A 25194-nucleotide genomic window follows, 5' to 3' on the forward strand; every position below is an offset into this window, starting at 1 on the left:
TATGCATTCATTTTTAAGGTGTTGATTGAAACAAAACCTTATTAAAATCGATTCAATGTCGGCTTGTCTGTAGCTGATTCATTCGGAAACGACTGAGAATATTGTCACTAAATTTAGTGGAAATATGGGGTCTGTATATCCCTTTACATACAGCAAGTGGCGCATTTTTTCCCATACATGCGAAAGGAAAATTAAAATTTTTTTCACATAATATGGCCATGTGCGGTATTAAATGGAAGAAATGGAAATTTCTCACACAAAATTAGTATGAAACCTTTACCTTAATCGAAGCGTCCAGTTTTCGGTATTCCAACTTATTTATGAAATAGTATGGTCCGGTCCGTCATTAAGTGGATTCGACCTCAGGACTCCCTCAGTTCCCAAGCAAGAAAAGAACGGTATTTGTTTGAAAAATGGTGCAGAATTTGTGAAAATGTAATATTCGACCCAATACGTGGTTGTCTTGTTTCTTGTTCCTTCTTCTGTAGGGGGGGGGGGGGGGGGGGGGGGGGTATGTTGCCACAGCGTAATCATAGTTTAAATCTAGAATTCGGCCATCGTACCGTCTATAATTAAAATTAGAAAATATCAAACTCACTTTGCTTTAAATATTTTCACTTCTTCCGACTTCTCTAAGAATTCGACAAAGGACATCTCCACTTGTATAGTCCATGAAAGGTCATGTCTTTAGATGCAGTATCAAATGGAAGATCCAATCTGATGAAACTTTCTTTCCCACGCCAGCGTCGAGTCGCTTATTTTTATTCTCGTTTCAAATTTCCAACTCAGCCATATTGTGTTTCACCATGCCACGGTTGATTTTTGGGTTTTAAGGACATTCCGGTGCAAGTACCAATGTATCTGGCTTAAGATACGCCAATTTTTGTATAGGGACCGATATGCCAAGAATTCACCCCACTTCCCTGAAATGGTTATCAAAGTAAGCACGGAGCAAGAGGTACTTCGGTGGAGCGGCATTGAAGCACCAATTTTCTGAAAGAAAGCATAGTAGGCATCCCGAGTTGATTATTTGATCATCCAACCTCCATATGCTTCACCATATTACAGTCCAGTGAATTTCGGATGGAGGGCACAAGAGGATATCAGTCAATTGCAATTGCAATATCAGCTGGTTAGCTGTTTCTGTAATTGATTTCTCTTAAATTTGTATTAAATTACTGAAATAACTTTCCTGTTTTAGTGGAACTTAATGATTAAAAAATACGTATTTCCCTTCGGCAACATGTTTTAGAGAAGTTCAGCTGCAAGCAGAAAGTATGCAAGAAAGATTGCTTCCAAATGACTCTCTCGCTTATTGAGCTACTAAATCAATTCGCCGGTTGGGTAACTTTTCTGCTCAATGTGACAGTTCATGAAAATTTTGGTGGAAACCGTGCTTCAATTTATTGTAATGTAGGCGAAATGACAACAAGACTTTCTGGAATACCATATGAGGCTACACAGATATTCAAGATGTGCGTTTAAGGTGTTCATGGGAGAACAACACAGATTTCGATATCTGAAACTACCAGCTTGTGACTTGATTACTTTTTCAGTAGCAGAGCTCAAGGAACTATGAACAATGAACAATTACCTTAATCTTTGGAATTCATAAACTATAATTATTTAATTTAAATCATTCCCAGGCCACTGAGTTAATGATACGATATCACTTTAAGATTAGTAGGCTTCAATTGTTTTAATCACTATTCGTGATTCCATTGGTAAACAACCTTGATCAGTGCAAAATCTAAGTAACTAAACTCGTTTGGCGACCTTAAATGATTACGTAACTAGTGTTCGCGAATATGTTCTAAAGCTTATGATTCTTTCATGCTCACTGCATTGCTCCCCTCAAACATGTGAATTAACTATGTAAAATGGTAAATAACAGTCTCATTGGACTTGATAGTGTCCGAAGTCCGATCGGCGGACAAGCATTTATATCATTTAAAGTTTTGATGAATCTGCGCTATCTACAACTTCAAGTGTGGAATGTTTCAAGTTACAACAATATCTCGCATTTTTCAGATACATTTTCGCACTACGAAGCCACTTTAGAAGTTTGATATTCATATATATGATTTTCCGAGCTTTGGTCGATGGACGCTTTTATCTTTTTTTATCACAGCGGACAGTGTCGCTTTGAAGAATTTAACCTTGTATCTTGCACTGAAGAAGTAGATATTGTATTGTTTTGTGTGGGCTGAACATGTCCCCTCCACCCGAAATGTTTTTCAGTGGATGGTTTTAGTTGATAGTGCGACCTTCTTAATGAAAATATTTTCTTTTATCATTCAGGATTCAAAATTCCTGCACATATTAAACTTAACTCCATACTCGCTTGCTTTCTGTTACAAGAAAATGCATGGGGACATCTATTTTGAAGCTGATCATTATCACAATCTACTTGGAGATCATGATTATATAGCGTCCATATGCCCACTACAGCAAATCACGCCGGGTAGACCAAAGTCCATTAAGAGATCCAAAGCAGAACCTGATCAATTTAGCTCATAAAATTGTTCACTTAACAAACATCCAGTTAACTAATGTAGAGCATGCAAATTTTGATTGCTAATAATTCGCTGAAGATCATGTCGCGCGATACTAAGTGCACACAATGTAATTCGATCAGGGTGTAATAAAATCGATCAAACAATGGAATTGATTGATCGGGAAAGCGAACTGCGTTCATTAGCAATTCAACTATCTGAGACGCATTCTGAGGTCGAAATTAAAAGCTGCAAGCGTACTTTGATGTTTCAGTGCACCCAACTAATTACAATCCCATTTACAATCGACACTTTACCTTACAACAGCAATAAATAAATGACAAAGGTTTAATCAGATGCGCACAGTTGTTCAGCACATTTTCGAGACCTTGTACAAGGCCAACAATGTTTGTTTTCATTAGGAGAAAATGGTTATTTATAAACAAGTGGTTGATGGAGAATATGGCCAGGTATATTTTTAGATTAGGGAAATTCGCGCAGGTGCCAATGGAAGATATTTGGATTCCATCAATTGGAGTTATGTTTATTTCGATATTATTTTCTTTGTTGATATCGATAGAAAATATTGTTGTTGCTTGTTAAGTTTGTAAGATTTCTGCTAGCAAATTTGAATTAATTAAAACGTCTTCGATAAGACACACAATCAATTAATGATTATTCATGAGCAATTACAACTGCAATTTGTATTGTTGGCGTCAATTATTATATTAACGGTGTTCAATTTTATTCCAGTATGAATTTGGCAATGGAATTATGACATAATAAATTGAAAAATGTTCATGACTCCTCAAATGTACATCGTTTTAAAATGAGATGCTAACGACGAGGCTTTTCCTTTAGTTACTTGATTAATTCAATTAATAATAGCGATTTCTTATAAGCGTTCTTCATTTTTAGTTCAGTGTCTCGTCCACTTTTATTTAATTTATTATCGAAAAGCGTCCTATATGTTTTCCTAGAGTGCATAGCCTTAATAATGTAAATGACACTATATTCCCCGGCGCCTCTGGCCCCCGAATATGTTGTTTTTCTACTACTTCTAGAGGCTCGTGACTGATAAGTTAGCAAACAAGTGTTACTGGTTCTCCCAGATATTCACGTGAAGATGGTGAAAAAGAAATTAGTCCAAATGTGATTCATCTTCGAGTGAGTAAAGACCTGGATTGTACACCCCGAAACATTTTTTTCTGTTCAAATGGCCTGTTTTTAAGAGGTGGTGTTTATTTAGCAAAAAGGGGAAGTGAATTTCCTTTTTATATGGTAATGAACTTCTAAGTATAATTTCGCGATGTTTCTAGTGATTAAATAATTTCAAATAATTAAGACTTGCTTTTTTCTATTCGCTAGTGTTATTTATTGGTCTTGCAAGGAACAAGCTCAAGGGACTTGTTAACCCTGATGAAGAGAACAAGTGGTTCCCGAAATATCAGTATTTGCGAGACCAATAAATAACACTAGCGAATAGAAAAAAGTAAGTCTTAATTATTTCAAGTGATGAACATCCATCGAAAATGCAACATTCCAGAGCGAGACATTTTAGGAGATAGGAGGAGACGATGCTTCCCATGTCATAAACAAAATTTTTCTTGTCCTTGATGCGGTGCGTTGCGGCCACATTACAAACTGAAATGCAAAAAAGGACATAGGGGCAACTTGAAGTGCAACTGACGCGAAGCTGGAAATTGAAAATAAAAAATAACGCACATGGAGCCGGGAAACGGGAGGCCCGAGTACTGTGGTCGATTTCACTCCTGCGTTACATATTCCGGTGGCGTGGCATTTGGGGTTCTCATTCTTCTTTGGCATCCTGGTGGCGAAGCTTCATCAAACCATCGCAAAGCAAACGTGTGAGTAGGGTGTTTGGTTTGTGTGGGTTTGCGAGCGGTCTAGTGTCGGTTTTTTCGCACAAATCAAAGGAAATTTGTTTGCCTGCTCAAAAAACAACACTTGCGAACGTGTGGATGGCGATGTTTGGTTTGGCCAACCGTTTTTTGGAGGTTTTCGGCAAATGCCAATCGTGTGGGCCGACATCAGGCAATAAGAAGTCGGAATACCGGAAGCTCGCGCTTACTACCGAATACTGTACATATACATGCACGTATGCAAAGATCGAAATCGGATGTATTTTCAGGCCTAGTTTCGTAGAGATGCACCGTTGTGATTTTTTTTCAGATTTTCCGGTTGGATAGGATCTGAGAACAAGACCTGCTTTACTTTTTGGGGCACACATTTTGAGCCCTCACTCCTCTATATTGTACCCAATATCAAAAACAATATTATTTTGGAAAAGTATTAATCGATCCCTTTCATTTGCCACCCCACAGGACCATATTTGGTGAAAAAAATTTATATTCTCCTCTCACATGTATGGGGAGCCCATCAAATTCAACACAAAATGGCGCCAGTGGCTATATATAAAGGGATTCACAAACCACAACTTCTTACCAAATTTCGTGACAATGGATTCAGTCGTTTTCGAGTAAATCGAGTGTGACAGATTGAATCTATTTTAATGTATTCTGTTTACACAAGACCTTAAAAATTAAGGGTAGCCCTTGTTTTTAGCTCATAGTCTTATTTTGCGCGAATATATACAACGGTATGTAGTCATGCTTACTACAATAACTTACTGTTCATGTATTTTCCTTCGAAAAGGGGAGGGACGCGCGACAAAAGGGACGATATGCTTACAATTTAATAATTAAATGATCAGGAGTTAGTTTCTTCATTAATAATGACGTGTGAGGAACATTCTTAACCTTCATGAATATCCAAGAATCCCACCACGAAGCTACACCACTTAAAAATGTAAAAATATACCGAAGAGTAACCGTGAGGTTTCAATATTTATTGAATTCTCGGAATTTCGAAGGATTTATATTTTATTAATTTAATTCGGTTTAAAAAATCTTAGAAGTATGAGCAAATCAACAATTGAATTAATTTAATTTGCCTGAAATTATGTACAAGAAAGTTGGAAAATTCATACTCTCGCGGAGTGCATCAAGCGGGGTCCCTTAAAAACGAAAAAGATAATGTATATACACGACGAATTCATCTTATCGCGCCATTTTTCAAAGAAATAAGGAACAAACGAAAAGCTCTAAATTAATGAAACTGCTATGTACTAAGGTGTCAATATATTTTTCGGTTTCAGGAAAGAAAATTTAAATTCACAATGACATGCACAATAAGGTTTAGAAAATCAACGCAAGAAGTGCACTCACTTGCAAACTGAGCTCCAAAATGTTCGCCCACGACACCCGCACCAATATCGAAATAACACGAACGAGAACAATCAATTGCAGTCGACTGATACTGCACCAGCTGCTATTTTTCATCGCGCTTCAAATCCAGACTCACCTGAACTATCGAACTTCCACTGGGAGTTTGCTCACCGACCATTCGCAATTCCTCAAGTCGATCCGCTAGTCAAAATTCATATTTAAGCATACATCATATGCAAGTTGGGAGAAAATTTAGAAATTCGAAAGGAGGATAATGGAAGTGTTAAGTGATTCTTATTAAGAAGGAAAGGGAAAAATGTCGACTTTACCGACTCAGAAAAAATTTTCTATTCCTTAAAAACTTGCTAAAATAACCTGACTAAAACTATTGTAATTTACGAAAGAAAGATCAGACTGTTATGAATCTTTTACACGTATCGTTTAAAACTAAAAAGCCAATGCATATTTTATCTCATATTCTCTCATCTCATCTCATTACATAAAGAACAAAGATCAATCAACGAAACTATTTCGTTTTAGGCTATGAAATTTTGCCCTCTTTCGGAGAGTTTCGTAGTTCCTCCGTCATAGAAAAGTTTGCCTTTGTTGACGGAGAACTGAACAAGGTGCTAATTTACCATCTCATCTGAATGCAACTTTATTCCATGCAGGGAGTTTTGAGGAGAGTGAAATAAGTTGAAGTCTTACGGCGTAAGTTTCACTGAGTATGCTGAATGAGGCAAAACATACCATCTAAGCTCAAATAATTGCTGACGGTTTACCAAAGATGCATGTGGCTTCGCGCAGTCTTAATGAAACACAATTCCTTCACGATTGACGATCTCCGGATGTTTCTATAGAACAAATTCGGAATAACTAAATAAAATACTAAACTCTTTCAATCCCACCTTACTAAAAGCGTACGCTTCATTTAATGAAGGTCAGCTAGTGATGTTGTTTGAGGCGAATCATCACGTTGATACCAAGACGCCTTCCAGATTATTGTACACCATCCACATCTCATCACAATGTTCATTCTTTCCAAAAAAGGGTCGTTTTCATCGCGTTTCAGTAGTTTATGGGGGAGCTTGATAAGCGTCGTTTTTGAGAAATCTTAATATCAATCTAGCTTACAAGTCTGGGTTCTTTAGGTGGAATAAGAACATTTTTGTGTTTTTGCAATATCTCATGTCGGCCATATGGCAAATGCAGGGTTTTGTCTTGGCGAATTTGAGGAAAGTGTAAATAAATTTTCAATTCCAGGCATTCACGATATGAGGTACAAATATCGTTTATACTGATGGGCTACGGTCACTTCAAATGTAAAACATACTTTGGTTAGTGATTGGCCCCTTCTGATACTATTAGAATGATTTAAAATGCTGATGTTCCTTCATCTCGAGACCATAAAGTAGTCCAAGAAGTATTACGCTCGTCCGTGATTATCATGATTTGATTTCATTACTCGTTCATGTCATTCAACTTTTATGACACATTCTTCTACTCTGGCCTAATAATCTACCTTCTTTCACGCCTTCATCGCCTAACAAATTGTATGGTGACATTAAAGTTTTCCTATAAAAAAACCTTTTTCAAATGCGGCGCTTTGTAATCAGCCACGTCACCTCATTTTATGGATATTTGTAATGATCTAAAGGAGGCAGAATAATATGCTTACTGAAGGTATGCTTGCTAAAAGTATGGTTGGTATGGTATTAGGGGCTGAAAGGGGCTGATGTATTTTGTAACCAAGGCTAAGAAAACCATCGGATGACGGTGTCCTTCGAGATTGAAATCAACACATCTTTCTTCCACAGATAACATGGTTGTTCTATACGCCACACATATCTCTCCCAGTTGTTTTTGTCCAGATATGTGTTAATTACAAAAATAATGGTAATATCAAATACCTAGGTCGCTCATACTTAGGTGCAGTTCCTCAAAACTAACTGATCATTCACCAGCTAATTCAAGGGGATCTTTTTTTCTCTCTATTCGCTTCGTTCTTTATCTAACCTCATTGACCTAGGAAGTCAAAAAGAGGGGCATCAAAAGTCAACATAAAGTATAGTGAATCGCGAGAAATTTCAATTAACGTAAATACAACCATTACGTTCACTACTGATGTCCGACTTGATGCTATTAATCAGCAAAAAATTAAGAATTCACAAGCCTTATCTTCGTCCCAGGTGATATGAAATTCTATTTTTAAGACTTTCATTGAACTTGGCAGCATAAAGGCCAAGATTGTCATTGCCATGATTACGGGATCAAAATTACAACTTTCCATTTACAATTGCACATTAGATTCCCAATTCAGGGGTTTCATTAAAATTCAGATCAATATTTATGGGCTAAAATTACAATGTTACACTTTCAACTACTCTTTAAAGTTTCGGGTTGGTGACATCGATGAAACCAAGCAAGAATACTAAAAAGAGTTCACAAGTTTGGTGACAACCCAACTTAATATTTCCTGTTGGTATCAAAAAATATCCTTAGGAACATCGAGAGCTTCTTTGACAAGGTATTAAATTTTTATTTATTTTTGAACGAAAAAGAGGTAATGTTGAAACCAGTAGGAATAATCAATGACTCGTTTTATTGGTACCGGCAATTTGGAAGCAATGTGGAGGATGTTCCTCATATCCAAAAACTCTGAGGACAATTGAATATTTAGCGAGAAAACATTTTCAAACTCATGGAAGGGGCCCAAAAGGGCACGCTTGTTGAATGATTTCATTAGTACGAATATGTCTTAAATTGGCTTGAAATTTTCTTTGGTTCTAAAGATAGGTAAAGAGATGTAAGAACGTGTAATTCCGAATTTCTAAACTGCTATGCAAACTTCGTAAATGGCGGTGAATTTATTCCGCTACACAATAGCCATGCCGAACAGAGTTTTATCTATATCATAATCTCGCAATCAAAGTTCTAAATAAAAGTTGCTTCTTGGGCATATAAGAACGACATATTAGATACATTCGACTCCTGCTTTTCCTTTGACCTCATTCATCCAATATGGCCCTTCTCCTGGGTGGACTTCAAAAGGCTTTTCATGAAAACCAATCATTTCCTACCCTACCACCGGAATAATTGCCACTATTATTCTCACCATGTTATGCTATTCAACAAAAAAAAAAATTCTGTTCCTCACAACGAAGTTCAACTTCACAATTTTGAGAGTTCATTCCTAATTTCATTCCAAATCGATAATTTCAGAACACGGCTTTTTCCAATTAATTATTTATCAAACAATGAACTATCACTTTAATTTCCCTATCCACAATACTTATTGATTAATTTAATTTGTATAGTACTCGAATGAAACTGTCAAAAGGGCAGTTTATCTAACATCTGCGTTCTAAGTCATCTTTTCAGCTGAAAATTTAGGAATTTGAATTCAATGTACGGGAAATGATTAAATCAAGGTTGTTGTTATATTCCACTTTTTCCAATTTCTTTAAATTAAATTATATGTTGGAGGGTTACTATGGAAAAGTTAAACCATTCAAAATACATTTTGGATCCATTGAGTAATACATTCAATTGCTTTAATTCTTCTATTGTAAATGAAAGTTATATGTAGCGGAAGGAAGAAGAGGAAGAGTAGTCATTCGAGCTTCTCTAAAAATTCGATTATTGTGTGAATATTGCAACATGCTTCGTCATATTATTCCCTTCAATTCCTGGATTTTTGATATTGAATTGCCCGAAAACCCCTTGCTTGCTTTTCGGTTCTAATAATGCATTGCTTAGAACCCCATTTTAAATTAATAGTTTTGAATGAGATTCAATAGATAAAGAATGTCTAAAATTACCATAATTCAGCGGATTACTTATATCAGTACATATATGCACTTACATCCATTATGTATAACCTAACATGCACACACAACACCACGAAACATTTTATGGCTTTTAACACCCATGAAAGTGACAATTCAGAGAAAACATTAGGATTTTCGGCTATCCAGACACTTATAGTTCATTAAGATCCATTGAGTACGGTGCAGAGATTATATAAATAGATGAACCTACGCAAGTAATGATGTTATGTATGATCGTTGGTCTCTCCTCTCATCATATGTAAATTGTAGTGTCGCAACGTCGCCTCTATCAAAAACGCCATGTTCATGCAGGATGTGACCAATTGGCCAATCATTTTGTTCTTGAAACAATCAGATTATACTTAATATTCGAGATAAATGGAAATTGCCGAATATTATTTAGAACTCAGTTTTAAGTTCGATTTTTTTCATTAGATGGGAAGAATGGGGTAGGTGTTGTAATCTATGAAAGGCAACTTTTGAATCTCATATACACAATAGATTTTTACGCTCATCGCTTCAATAAATAATAAATAAAACTAACAGAAATTCCTGGGAGACTGGAAACTAAGTGTAAAGGATAAAAAGGAAACAGTATTACTAGATATTATAATTTTGATTTTCCCTGATTCCACTTTATTAATTGGGACATAATTACGTCCTTATGAGAATCAAGATTGTACTTTCTAAAATCGTAGAACTTAAGGCAGGCTTTTAAAATTTTGAAGAAATACTATTATCAACATCCATTAAAAAAATATTACTCCTGGGCTCTTGCAATAAAATTAGAACAAAATTCCTAACAGATGACAAGGCTGTAAACTGCACCAAGAATTCTATTCCTTTTAAAATTATGCTTGAGTTTTAAGTTTGACTCTTTTGAGCACATGATTTTCATATCAATTACACCAATTAGCTGATTTCTGAAGACAGACCTTTTGAATTCAGACTTTTTACTTCCCTATTCCTGAGAAAAAGTTGCAAAGGTAAACATTTCATTAATTCTTCGTACTCCTCCTTTGTAATATTTGCAAAATGTAACTGAAAGCTGTCACACATTTAAAACTGAAATACTCAATAGTTACAGTCGACCCCAACTTCACACTTTTGTCAATAATTGGCCAATATTTTCAATAATACCAGAACTGTGTCATGAAAAGCAGGAACATAATGTTACATATAACATATTATACACCCTTGGCAATAAGTCGTTAGCTATCGATTCCAAAAAAATAACAATTGTTTAGCGTGAGTTGGTAAAATGAATTACACGCGTACTTTTTGTGAAGTAAACGAACTTCCATGGCGGATGTAGTGTGAATAATGAAATCTTATTTTCTATGTATTGAGTTATTATGCCTTTTGTTCACTACTTTGTGGAGAACTTTTCTTGTTATTTTTTCCTAATTTTATTTTCAATGAGATATCATTATCATCACACTTTGAATTCTGCGCAAATGATAAGCCTACACGAAGCGGACATGCACAAAAACCAACCCATGTAGAATGTAACCGGTATTCGAACTCTGGGCACAAAATCGCCTCCTCGGTCATCACACTTTTAGAATGTATATGGGTTGGAGAGGAACTTAACAGATTCTAAAAATATGTTGTGATATGAGAAAAAATAGAAACAATCGTGACCTGGTAGATAATAATAGACAGGGTTCTTTTCGGTTAGTAAACCTATGTGTATGAAATTTTCTACGTCATGTGTTCACTTGTATGGCTCGTATTCACTACTTCCTTCTTATTCTTATTTTTGCTAATTTTTTTTTCCAATGAGCCTGTGCTTCAGTTTCCTTATCCTTACACCTAATCCTGTGGCTACAGAAGCGGGACATCGCAAAAGCAAATACAACAATATCTATGACAATCGGGATTCGAACCGGGGGAAACAAGACCGAGAATTTAACGCTCCAGCACCTAAATCACACGCGCTGTCTTTTGTCTACGATCACATGGGTGATGCTTATTTTTGAAAATAGATCGTATATTCTAAGAGTACAAATGCCTCCAGGTGTTCCCAATCTCTTAACGTGTGATTTTCTTGTAAAGGATATCTGAAGTTGATTGGGATTAGATCAACTGTTGCTCGCGAATATTCAATACTCGATTTGTCAAATTGCTTTTTTGTCCAAGCAGCAAAGGTGCGTATTTCCGATCTCAATTGCCACCTTTCATTCAACTAGCAAGTTTTCCGCGATTCTTTTTAGGTTCATTTCATGTATTTGGATGAACTTATTTTGGTACGAAAATAGTTACATTTACATCAGGCGATTTGGACGAGCAGTAATTTGGTGTTTTTGGTTCTCTAGGCTTGCTGCATGTACTACGCTAAGCTTCATATCAGAATACGTTTACCTTTCAACGTTAATTTGAACAGTTTTTGATACACTGCGTCCAAAAGAACTGCATTCGCGTCAATATCTCTTTTGATGTGTAAATTGTTAAATTCTGTCGGAGTAGCTCTACCAATGTAGTACCTCGTTTGTATAGCGACATTATTCATTTTTGCATCTACCATTGTTAACATCATTTTGTCCTTTACGTAATACAACTTTCCTTCCAGTAAAAATGTTGTCTTTTGCAAAGATTTGATGACATTTTGCACATATTCAATTACTTCTTGGATTATATCCACAGTTTATTTTACAAGTCTGACTCGTAGACGTATTGTTGAGAAAACGGAAGTGGCAGTGGGTAGGTTACACATGGAGGACAATTCCCTTGCATGTGGCAACTAGCGCCACTACACCAAGATGGCCGATAATTGGGTCATCCTAGAAACACATGGCGCAGAACACTGGATGAAGGCAGCGGGCTTCTCGAAAAGCCCTGGAAGAAGCTGAAACTCAATGCTTTTTCCAATTTATTGTATACATTTTCCAATTTTATCTCTCTTGTTGGGTAGGTCATAAATTGTTTAAGTATATGTGAGGCATCTTTGTTCCAGATGTTTGTAAACGATTTTGATAATTGACCATAATTTTTAGGCTGCGTTCTTAATACTTCAAGTCTTTCTTGGCCATTTGCCGTTAGTTTGAAGAATTCAAGCTCAAGAAGTTTTTTTTAACTTTCATCAAAAAGTCATCTACGGGTCACTACGCTAACACCCTAGCCATAAAATGATACTGAAGCTAAAGACTTATCAGGGTAACAGTGCACGATTTTAAAATATTTATTTTTTTCTCTATCTAAATTTTTCACCCTAGCTGAAAAGGGGGAGTGGCTAGTTTGATCATAGTTGTTTTCTAATCTTTAACCTTTCATTATAATTCAAAATTTTAACCAGGAAGAACCCGAATTCAAATAAGTTAAAACCATGATTTCAAACGGTAATAAAACAAAGCCTTATCAAAACAGAATGAAATATTTCAAAAGTATGTGTTCTTACCTGCTCTATTCAAATAGTTTTAAATAAATCATTGATCATAAAAATATCTATTTCTGAAGTGATGTTCCCACACTTAGGCGGCTGAAAAGGATAAGTAAGCTATAGTGAAGTTTCGACTAAAACCAGAGCGCGGGTGCAGCCGATAAAAACCGGAAACGGATACTTATTGTTCTCTATACACTTAACAACGATAATAAGTTTCTTTTTACTTATAGTGAATTTTTATAAATTGATTTTTGACCGGCTAGATCGTTCAAAAACTCCTATGTGCGCTTGGCTGAATTCATTTCTCGAATTAAAAGCAGCGATTATTCAATGATCCATAGACTGCAGTAATGAAGTCATATTGGGAGGAAGAAATACAACTTTTACAGGCAAATCAGTTTCGAAGTTTTCTAAGGTTGTAGAATCGCCGGGTTCATTGTCCAAAACTAACAGGGCCTTATGCCCCACGCCATTCTGCTCGTAGTATTTTTTTACCGCAGGGACGAAATATTTCAGATACCAATCATTGAACATGTCCCGTGTTATGTTGATCGGCAAACTGGCATGATCGGGATGGAGTCGCAAGGCTTCCAAATCACCATCCAGTATTTGAAGCTATCGTTGTCTCGGTCGGCCTTTTGGTCGTTAACCATCGATTTCCATGGTCAGACCAATCTTGGCAAGTGAATTCTCGTTAGCGCGAATTACATGACCATACCGTCTAAGACCACCTCTCTCACAACGATCGATACAACCCCATATCGATGTCCTCATTTCAGATGTGATCATGGGGTGTTACTCCATTGCGCCAAAGAAATATCTTCGTCTCCATCGCCGTGAGGCGCCTTTCATTGTCTTTTACAGTCGATCAGGACCATAGAGGATGACGGTAATTCCCACCTCTAACCGATTTAAATTTTTTGTTTTAATTTCTAAAGTTAATGGTTTACGCTTTCATTTCGACATTTTCTTCAACTGTTATAATTCAATTCAACTCTCATCAAGCATGAACTTGTTAAACTTAAGAAGTATACTTCCATTAAATGATCAGTTCTTTTTGCAAATCATGATGATGTCAAACGATCGTCTCTCCTCAAGTGGACCCTATAAAGATTTTTTTTTGTTTTTCTATTTTTCCTTGCTTTATTTCTTGCGGTATTTTCTAAACCGTTTGTCCTGATGCCAACAATTTCTCCACTAATTACTATGATTTCTAAGCTAATTTCAGGGATTATATTATCAAAATTCAAATACTTTCGAAATCGATGAGTTTGAGTGTTATTGAGTGCGGGGTGCCATGGCATCCACAACTCATCATGGAGTACTACCATCAGCAAATCCGAGGTTTTCCAGCTTCTGACAAAAACTTTTTTCGGATATTTTTCCCAGGACAAATATGTTTATCTTTCAAAGATTGGGGGTTTATCAGAGCCGAGTTCATGAAACTAGGGAATTGCGTCAGGCCCCATGTAAATCTTTTAAGTGATGTACTTCAATCATTGCTTTTCTTTTTACAAGGGCTGATAAAAGTGATAGGGTGTGGAGGTGAGAGGTACCTCCCCTCATGGGTGTAGAAGTGAGACTTACATTTTGGAGTTAAAAGTTTATCAATGATGATCATCGTCTTACTTATTTTGAGTGCTGTCAAACTTCAAGAAATTTGTAAACTATCTTTTCTGTAAAACACTCTCGAAAATGTCGAACAATAACGACACACGCCTGACTAAATTCGTGTGCTACACTTAAATGCTGGATATGACCATGTTCTGATCAGAGATTTTCTGTTAATATTTTTGAATTAATAATCGCATATAGGATCCTTTGGCAATTATTATGAGGCTGTCATTTATTTAGTTAAACTTAGTTGTCTGAGTTCCGATTTTTGGCTACTTCTCAGTTTTCTGCGATTGGCAGAAAAAAGTGTTGGCATTGTCAGCGAGATAAATATTAGAATGAGTACTTTTTTGATGAATGAAAAGCTTAAATATATTCTATTCAAAAGTCTTGTTCATAGTTTTTTTTACTTGTAGAAATCAATAAGCAAATATGCACACGTATACTAATTTCATTCTCTTCTTTCTTCCAGGTAAATCAAGTGACGTACTTTTGAAATGTATTGTGAGTGAAAATGGCATTTACCCTATCCACCTATCTGCATTACTTATGAACCACATACTGGTAGTATAAGCTATTACAAGCGTAGTACTTTAAATGTAAAATATTCGTTCATGCATATTTATAAGTTAACATATGCGTGAAAAATTATCAATTTTCCCCTGTTCATGATGACTTTCATTGACTTCTCCCGGCATATGTGCTTATTACCACCCAAAGAGCAAGAGGTTAATTTACTGATACTCAGTTTCTTACGATGAGACACTGATTATTTCGCTTATGTTATATAAGATGTTGCAGGATCCTCGACTCTCGGCGTTATCGCCTCAAACCAGAACAGAATTTGCGTCAGAGATAAATGATATCAGAATAAATTCAGTGAATGTGTAAAAGTGAAAAAAAGGTGAATGAAATTTATTCTTCATTTAGTTGCATTTGTAGGCGCTGGAAACAAAAGCGATGAAGATTATTCTGTTCCGAGATTGTGCGAATTTGGTTTATATTTAAAGTTGTGTGAGTCTGTAACGTTAATTTGCACATAATACGAGTACATATATATCATTTATCGGTTTTTACCAGACATAATACTTTATGTTTATAAAAATTACAAATATTAAGGGAGTTTTCCTATGTAATGATCGAATCGTAATCTATTCAGTCTTTTTATATGTTAATATTGGAATCTTGAATTATAATACAAAATTTGATAATCGTGTGTATTTGTTTTTCGCGGACAAATTGGGTTATTTTAGAAAAAGGTAAATGGTGGGAAGCACATCTCCATTTGTAATGATCTGCATATAAAAATTTAAACGTTGTATACTTGCGTCTATCGCCGGAACCGCGATTATAATTTATCTCACTAAACAATAAAATCGCGGAATTGTAAATTAAAATCTTCAAAACAAAAACGCTACTATTTTTTATTGAAAATTCAGAAAATGGGAAATTATTAACGAAAATGCATAATCATGGTTCGAATCATAACTACAGATGTGTAGAAAAATATGTAAAAATTCCAGCCCGATAGGCTTAACAGAATTTTAGTTGTGCTTCCCATCAGTTGGAAAACAGTGGTTTCGAGAAAGACGCGTTTAAAGTTCTCGTTTTTACGCACGTCAAGATTGCGCATGCCGTTCTATTTGCTGTAATTTGGTAAATATCATATTTGAAATTTCGACGATCCAAAATTTTTGGATTTATAAAATTTATATCAAAATCATTTCAAAATTTACATCAAACAAAAAATCGACCTCTGAGAATCGCCACATAGGAAAACCCCCTTAAGCTTAATTTTGCTTGTTTTGTTACGCTAAAAGCCTCACATGAAAATTGAAGTTAAATTTCAACATATGTGAGTGTTGATTCGTGACAACTTGAATAATGCGGAACATGTTTTAGAAAAAGCAACATTGCATTCTTGTCATTAAAAAAAAATCAGCATCGATATCTGGTAGAATTATTCACTACTCATTCAAGACAACTTTGGAAAAATTTTTTTAGAAAGTTAATAGAAAAGTAGAAGAAAATAGAAAGATTAGTTCTAAACGATCTAATCTACGGATGGAAGATCGCTTTAATATTTTTCCAATTATGAATGATAGGCTAGCTTGAGAGCTTTGAAATTTTTCAGATACACGCTCACAGGTAATTCAGGCTGGCGATATAAATTATGAGGACTCCGTTATCAGTCACAAGAAAAAAATATCTGTGGGAAAATAACTTGACGGACTCCACTTTTGACTTTAAACTTGTCTCAAATTTAATCTCAGCATTACACGTGCCGTTTCGCGCTGTTATATATCGCTTTGATAATAACTTTTATCAAGTTCTTCTGTTGCTTTCTCCGGATTCTCGGAATTAAATAATCTAAATTACCCAAATTGTTGCATAATGATATGCAGGGTCAGTAGGAGGGGGATAGGGGGGATACACTTTATATTATCTAAGAAGTTTAGGAAAGATTTCATTGTTCATTGAACTCTTCTATTTCTTCCAATGAAGACAGTATGAGGAATGTTACCGATTGAGTCTACAATCGGTCTCAGGTCCTTCCATGGGATTTACACATGAAAATATTCCTCCTGTCCAGATTCCTCTAAGATAAAATATCAAATTAGCTTTTAAGCAAAATTTGATGAATATAGTCAATGCACCAAGCTTTCTTTGATTTGAACCCAACGCTACAAGAAGAGAGTTTGACACTCTACCGTCTTGACCATCGCGACACCTAACATAAATTGCTGGGTAAAAAATCTAATCAGTAAGCAAATCTGATTTTTGAGAAAAAAATATTGAGCTGACCAAAAAGTGAATATGAGTATTCTGAGTGAAATTATGCGGTGTTTCCAACGATTAATTAATTGAAATAATAAAAACTTGTTGTTTCTTTTTCGTTGGTGTGGATATTTATTCTAGCAAATACCGATATTTCGGGAACCACTTGTTCCCTTCATCAGTGCTAACAAGTTCTTGTGTCTGATGAAGGGAACAACTGGTTCCCGAAATATCGGTATTTGCAAGAATAAATATCCACACCAACGAAAAAGAAACAACAAGTTTTTATTAAGGTTTTGTGTGAAACAAAACCTTATTAGAATCGAGACGGTGTCTGTCTGTCCGTCTGTCTGTCTGTCTGTCTGTCTGTCTGTCTGTCTGTCTGTCTGTCTGTCTGTCTGTCTGTCTGTCACACCCGATTTATTCGGAAACGACTAAACCGATTGTCACGAAAATTGGTGAGAGTATGTAATCTGGTGATCCCTTTACATGCAGTAAGTGGCGCCATCTTGTGTTAAGTTTAAGGAGGCGCTCCCCATACATGTGAATGGAGGGTGCAAATTTTTTTTTCACAGAATGTAGCCATGTGGGGTATCAAATGAAAGGTCTCAATAAGTACTTTTCGAATCTGGTTCAATATTTGATATTAGATGAAACATAGGGGAGTGAGGGTTCAAAATGTGACCCACAAAAAGTGTAACAGGTCCCGTTCTAAGAACCTATCCAACCGAAAAATCTGAAAAAAATCACAGTGTTGCATCTCTACGAAATCTAGGCCTCAAAATATATCCGGTTCCAATATCTGCACAAATAAAGCTAATAATAGTATATTTCCACATTTTAGAAATTTACCCGGCAACCCCCCTTATATTCATCCTAGAAGTACAAAATTTGGCATGCGTGTAATGAAGAACATAATGCACAGTTTGGTCAAGTTTGAAGAAAATCGAACCATTACTAACAAAGTTATAGGGGGTGAAACTTTACAATTTTTTGTGAATTTCGTGCACTCTACAACCTGCATGACGTCATCATCACATATCAATTCGTCAATACAACAACGAAATGAGTTCTTATGAATTGGGTCCCAGAGAATTGTTTTAGTTTTTTAGTTATTTGTCAGCCAGACATGTGTGTATGTAGGTATATAATATATGCGTGCTAATGAACTTTGCGGGTAGTGCCTAATTCAAACAGATATAAGAAGTAAATCGGAAATATGAGTACGATCAATTTATATAGGTGCATATATGTGTACAGTATTCGGTAATAGGCAGTTTGTTTGTTTAGGGTGAGTGTGATATCTATGGCTGTAATATGTACGTATGTCTCGTAGTTTGGAAAAATATGAAGGATTATGTTGAATTTGTAACTATATACGGACGGAAAAATGTGCGTTGAAGTTTCTTACATAAGATGAACACAAAACCTTTATACCCGAAGCGCGAGCTTCCGGTATTCCGACTTGTTATTTCAATTCAGTGAATATGAGTGTTTTTGTATTGATACTGCGCTAAAAATAGTTTTGGAAGCAAAAACTTATGTAAAATTTTCCCGGAACATCCCGGAAGTCTACTTTATTAAAAACGCAAAAATTTGGTTTATGTTTTATATGAATCACAAAACTTGTATCACAATAATTTTTGTTTACTTATTATAGTAATTAAACAATAACTCTGAAATGCTTAATTAAAGCTTGGTTGAACCTCCTTTTTTTCTTAATTACCACTCCAATCTTGCTGGTTTGTGTAAAACAAAACCTTATTAAAATCGGTTTATTGTCTGTCTGTCTATCCGTCACACGCATTTTTTTTGAGGAGTTTAGAGCGGTTGTTACGAAATTTAGTGGAAAGGTAGGAACTCTGAACGCTCACGCATACAGTGAGTTACATCATTTTCCGTCGAATTTAAGGGGGCCTACTTTCCGGAGCCCGCCTTAAATTTGACATTCGATGGAAAGGTAGGGAGTAGGGAAGGTCGAAAGTGATCATTCCCTTCATGGACACATTCTCAGAAACTATCCAATCGAAAAATCTGAAAAAAAGTCTAGAGACTGCCTAGACTCCGAAATACACTCCACATCGATATTTGTTCTAATCTTCTTTTTCTGCAGACCGTTCACAAGCGGTGATCGGTTTCGCCATTTTATTTTATTAAATGCCTGATCTGTATGCAATCGCGAGGATTTTAATTCCCCACCCAGCGCATCAAGTCACCGTTGTTTTGGCAGGCCTTTTGGTCGCTCGTTAGCGAGAATCACGTGATCGAAGATGTCTCTCTCACAGTTTTCCACGGTCGATGCAACCCCATATCGGTTGTGGACATCTTCATTTCGGATGTGATCAAAAGGTATCACGCCACTAGTCCAACGCAAAATCTTTGCCTCCATTACCGCAAGACGCCGTTCATTGTCTTTTATACTCGGCCAACACTTAGAACCATAGAGAGCGACAGGACGGATGACACTGCGATAAATTTTAGATTTGAGACGTTCGTTGATACGTCGATCACAAAGAACACCAATTGTGGAACGCCACTTCATCGAGGTTGTGTTAATGCAAGAAGCAATTTCATAACGCAGTTCTCCATTGGCTAATAGCATTGACCCGAGATATTTAAATCACTCAGTTCTGGGTAGGCCCCTGCCGCTGACAGGGATTGTTCTCGTTTCATGGGGATCGGTCGTTAAAAACTCAGTTTTATTCAGATTTAATCTGAGATCGTCTTGCATGAGGCGATCATTCCATTTTTGGACAAGTTGCTCGAGATCATTTTTGCTATTAGATACTAGGAAAACATTTGCATAAAACAGTGTATAGGACGCTGGACGTTGGATGTTCTGTGTAACGGTGTCCATAACAAGAACAAAGAGGAGTGGTGATAGGGCGCTACCTTGAGGAATACCAACAGAGGCACGAAGCGATTTTAATACAACCGCCACATTTCAAACTTTACTTTTCGAATCGATGTTCTTAGCTACTTGCTACAGCCATGTTCTCATTCCCCTTTTAATAAAAATCTGTATTTGTGGTTGAAATTGAATATATACTTCAAGTCCGGCCCTACCACCAATTTTCATGATCAGGTCAAGTGCAAGTATTAACGGCGCGTTACAATGTTTTGGCCTCCCTGATCCCAGATATTATCTAATGGAGTTCCGTAACCATATACCACTTCAGAAACGTTCTTTTTATATCCTGCCCTTGTCCCATCTTTCGGGTACATGGAGTAGCATTTCTGAAAAACTAATTGCATTTTGAATTTAAACTTTATTCTGAAATCTAAGGAATTTTGAATTCAATAATAGTAGTAATTTTCAAAAAACAGCAATGCTGTTTATTTGTTGTTCAAATGATAATGAACCAAAGGTTTCCATATATTTTTCTTAAAAAAAGCTTTCAAGCAAATTTAATTACTTTTTGTTAAGGTTAGAGGCACTGAACTTGAGGCTAATTTTTATATGTTTACATTGAATTGAGCATTAATGGATTTTATGCTTTTTTTACATTGAAGTAAATCAAGGCATCCGTTTTGAGCTAGGGTTTTTAGAAATGTGTTTACGAAATATATTCTATAAAAACACAGAATATTGGAGATTCTCTTATGCATTACTTACAATAGGAAATCGTTATATGATTTAATGTTATGTACCATAATTTTAAGTTAACATAAATACTTTTATTTAAAAATTAGGTTTTTTTAACGGATAAAATTCTAGAACTTTGAGTATTCTAATTATTTGAATTAAAGCAAGGAATACATTTATTTGAAAATACATGCTATATATAAGAGTAAAAAGTAAAATAGTCAAATAAGTTGAATTGACACCATTTCGTACAGTAAAACTTTAAAAATTGTTCGCTTGACTAGTTTAAATCATGCACAGTTTTTTCGATTTGCTACATTCAACCATGTACATTCCTCTATGAAAGAATCCAGTAAACTTGGACTCTTACGGCCTGCGAATGTTACTCGCCGATATAATAATAGGGTAATTAATGGGCTCAAAGAAAGTGTTGGCAGTTTTCATCTTTCCCTAATCTTGAATTTAAAGAAAAAAACACATATTACAACAAAAAAAGTACTTTCTCCACAGTTACGACGAAAATCTGAGCGGCTGTGCTAAGTGATATCTTCTGTCGAATTCAGTGAACTATACAAATAAAAACAGCGATAAAAACATTTAATGCAAAGTGTTATCATGGTTCATGTTCAGCAATTTGAAATGTTTGATGTCAAAGGTCTGGTTTCACTCTTTTGCATAATATATTTTTAAACAGAATCAGCGATTATTTGATCACATCTGCTGTTTTAATTCTTGTTTCTAGGCTGAGTATATTTTTTATAAATATCATTATTTCTGTTGACAATTTTTTTTAAGTTTGAATGAACAACTGACTTACTATTGTGTGGGCATTCCGTTATGTAACATTGTTCCATGTTATTGCAACGAGATTGATAATTATAACTTGCTTTTCATGCTGATGTACAATTGATGCCATTTCTGATTTTGTGAAGATATTTCAGACTTTTTGAAAAATCATGTATACGTGATACAAAAGTATAATAAAAATATTATGTCAGTGATGATATTTTGCGTTCCAATTTTTTTTACATTTTTTTTTTTATTTTCGTTTAAGCTTATATTGGTCTATTTGGGGGAGAGTATTCACTAGTTTTGATTCACTACCTACCATATAAGTCTTTGGGTTGAGGTTATGCAATGGAGGCGCATTTCACTTAGGAAACATAATTTCTTGTTTTGTGGACGGCCTGCAGAAATATATAATTTCTTTCTCTAAGTCGTTGATTCAGAGTATCATCACCGTCTTCTTCAATTCTCAAGCCCGACGAAGGAGTCGAATAACAATCTCTTCCCTGTTTACGACCCCGAGGACCACAGTTGAAAGAGGAAGTTGGTCTTTTCAGACGAAATTTCGTCGGGATTTACAGCCTCCCCAGACATTGGAATTTTCGTAAATTTATTTTTCCTTTTTTTACTCAAACCACTCAATATCCTCATTGGTGACTTTGTTTTGTCGAAAAGCAACTCACGGATGGTTTCTTCAAACCTCAAGTTATATTTGCTCATGTATGTAGAAAAAAAGAATTTCTAGTGAAATTCCTGTCGACACAATTCCGTAAATTAGTGAAGCTAAGGCTCTTCATTAGTTTTCAGTCTGGACTCTTTGAAGATTTCTCCGCGGTAACTGCAGAGTCTTTGAAGAAAGGTGAACTAATTTATTGTCTGGAACGCTTTTACCATTTCGTTGTTCCGAACAATATCGCAATCGCGTTGTTCCGACAAATATCGCAATATCACTTTACTAATTTCTTATTGGTTGTTTGTGACTGGTTGCTTGGTTATATGGATTCACATATATAGAAATAGTATAGAAAGACAGATGCCCAGAACATACTGCGATCTTGACTTGGCCTCAACCCGGATGATTCATTTTTTATCCTACCTTATTGAAATCGATTCATTATTGTCTGTCTGGTCTGTCAGAGGCACTTTTATCCGGAGCGTCTAAACCAATTCAAACGAAATTTGGTGGACATATGAGAACTATGGAATCCCATGCATACCGGGAATGGCATAAATTTAGGTGGAGTTTAAAGGGGGACGTCGGATACCAGTCGACTTAGTGGTGAATTAGTACCTGAGTTAAACCAGGGTAATAATCTCGGGCGAGCTCAATGCTGACCACATTGCCTCCTATAGATTACTGTACTTTTCTATACTGATATTAGTTTTGGCATCAATTACAAATTCCGTGAATAAGGAACCAAAATGTGCCCCCTTAAAGTGAGACGGGACTCATTTTCGGAAACTGCCCAACCCAAAATTTTGAAAAAATCTGGAGGTGCACTTTAATGAAATCTAGGCCTCAAAATATGTCCCATTTTGTTATCTGCTCAAATAAACTTAACTAATAGCATATTACCTACTTTTAGAGATTAACTGGAAAACCTGACTTAAGTTCCTAGGAGTAATAAGAGCAGTAGCAGTAGCACAGAGAACAGTATCGCGCATCCGTATACCAAGTTGCAAGGTAATCCAGCTATTAGTGTCAAAGTTATAGCAGTTTAAACTTACTAATTACGCGCGAATTTACTTATTTGCATCTTAAGCCATGCAAATAAGATCCTGATGTCATAATTAACAAGAATAATTAATATTCGAGGAAAATATTTAAAATTCCATTCACGAAGAATCTACTCCCCAGTTCTATTTTGTATCTGTTATAGGTTAACTTCTTCACATTTGCTAATAATATTGAACTCCCAGTGTGAAACGCATCGGGTTGACTATTATCAATACAATGCTTTCCAAATCAAATTATTTATGTAAAATAGCTTTTCAAAAAATATTGGGCAGTGGAATCTTCAACTATATTCGCACATACCTATCATGCACCCATCGTTCCTTACATAGGGAAACACAAAACCTTTTATACCTGAAGCGTCTAGCTTTCGATATTCCGACTTGTTTTGATTAGTTTCACCTTCCGTGTATAGTCTTCTTGCCAAGAGTCCATGCATTTCTTTACATTTTCGCAAGAATAGAAATTCTGCACAGCAAAGACTTCTGCTATCGATCGGAACAAGTAACAATCAATAAATATCGATTTTGCAACATCTTGTCGAGTTCCCATTGCTGAATTTAACATAAAAATTTCAATTCTAATCGATAGTATTTTCCTTCATTTTGAGCAGCTCATGATAGACTACAATCAGCTGATTCAACCAAATGCATTCAGCTTTGCACCTTCAACATGAAAACTGCATGCTGTCCGCCCAAGAATTACGTATAGTATATCTCAGCAGCAAATTTTTGGTAAAAAAAAGCAAGAAAGCAAGTGTACTAGGGCTCTCAAGACCGTAGAAAATAGTTTTCAAGATTTTGGCAACATTATCGTGTAGCGTAACTCCTCTTTAGACCCATTTAAAGATAATATGGTGAAAACTCTTGATCCTGGATCATCTTTTTGGAAAAATATCAATTTAATCTCCCGCTAAGTGCGAAATCTGGGCAGATGACGGCTATCTCGTCGTGAAGGGAAAAATTTCAGTTGAAATTTTTAATGTGGTCAAAATTGCTTATGGGGTTGCCTACAATCCATCTGAAAGCAACAGACAATCTCAACAGTGGAGTCACATTTCTTCATCCCTCACCGAATAATGCTAAGCCATAATTTCAGTTGAAAAACATGCTTTGGGACCATAAATGCATAATTTTTATTGAACATCTGAGGGGGAGACCATCAACACTTAAAGATACTGTGAAACTCTAAAACTAATTGGAAAGGGTGATTCAGAATAAAAAGGGGGAAAACTCACAAGGCGAACTGGCCTACTGCATCACAATTCCAGACCTCATACAGCCAATGCGACAAAGCAACTCCTGGACTAATAGTGGATGGAACGTTTTGAACCAACCTACACCTCTTCGCATTCCTCTGACTTGGTGCTTTTAGATTACCATCTGTTCACTTGACTGAAGATGCACATGGGTGGAAAAAGTTTTTGAACGAACAAAGAATTGAAAGGAGAAATACGGACGAGCCTCGTTCATCGTATTTCCTAATAGATGAACGAAACGAACCCGCTTGGTACGGCGCTCTTGTAAACTACATTTTTCGAACGTTCTGGTTAATTCGATTTCTCTACTTTTTATCACATTTTGACAGTAAATGGTACTTTCACGATCGCTATCCATAACGAGAAAATGCAATGATAGGAAATTAAGTGCGAATACTACCTTTTGGTTTTTTGTTTTGACAATTTTATTATTTGCTACAATGTTTCCTTGACTATTCAAAGATTATAGCCAAAAGTATCGA

At 35.8% G+C, this 25194-nt stretch overlaps 1 protein-coding gene across 3 annotated transcripts in view; it reads left to right on the plus strand.

Annotated features, from left to right (window-relative positions):
• The window catches only part of LOC119653539 (long-chain-fatty-acid--CoA ligase 4), an 87178-nt gene that overhangs the window by 17282 nt on the left and 44702 nt on the right, over positions 1-25194 (plus strand). The gene's annotated exons all lie outside the window — the stretch shown is intronic.

Source organism: Hermetia illucens, chromosome 4 (genome assembly GCF_905115235.1).
Source record: "Hermetia illucens chromosome 4, iHerIll2.2.curated.20191125, whole genome shotgun sequence".
Classification (NCBI taxonomy): domain Eukaryota; kingdom Metazoa; phylum Arthropoda; class Insecta; order Diptera; family Stratiomyidae; genus Hermetia; species Hermetia illucens.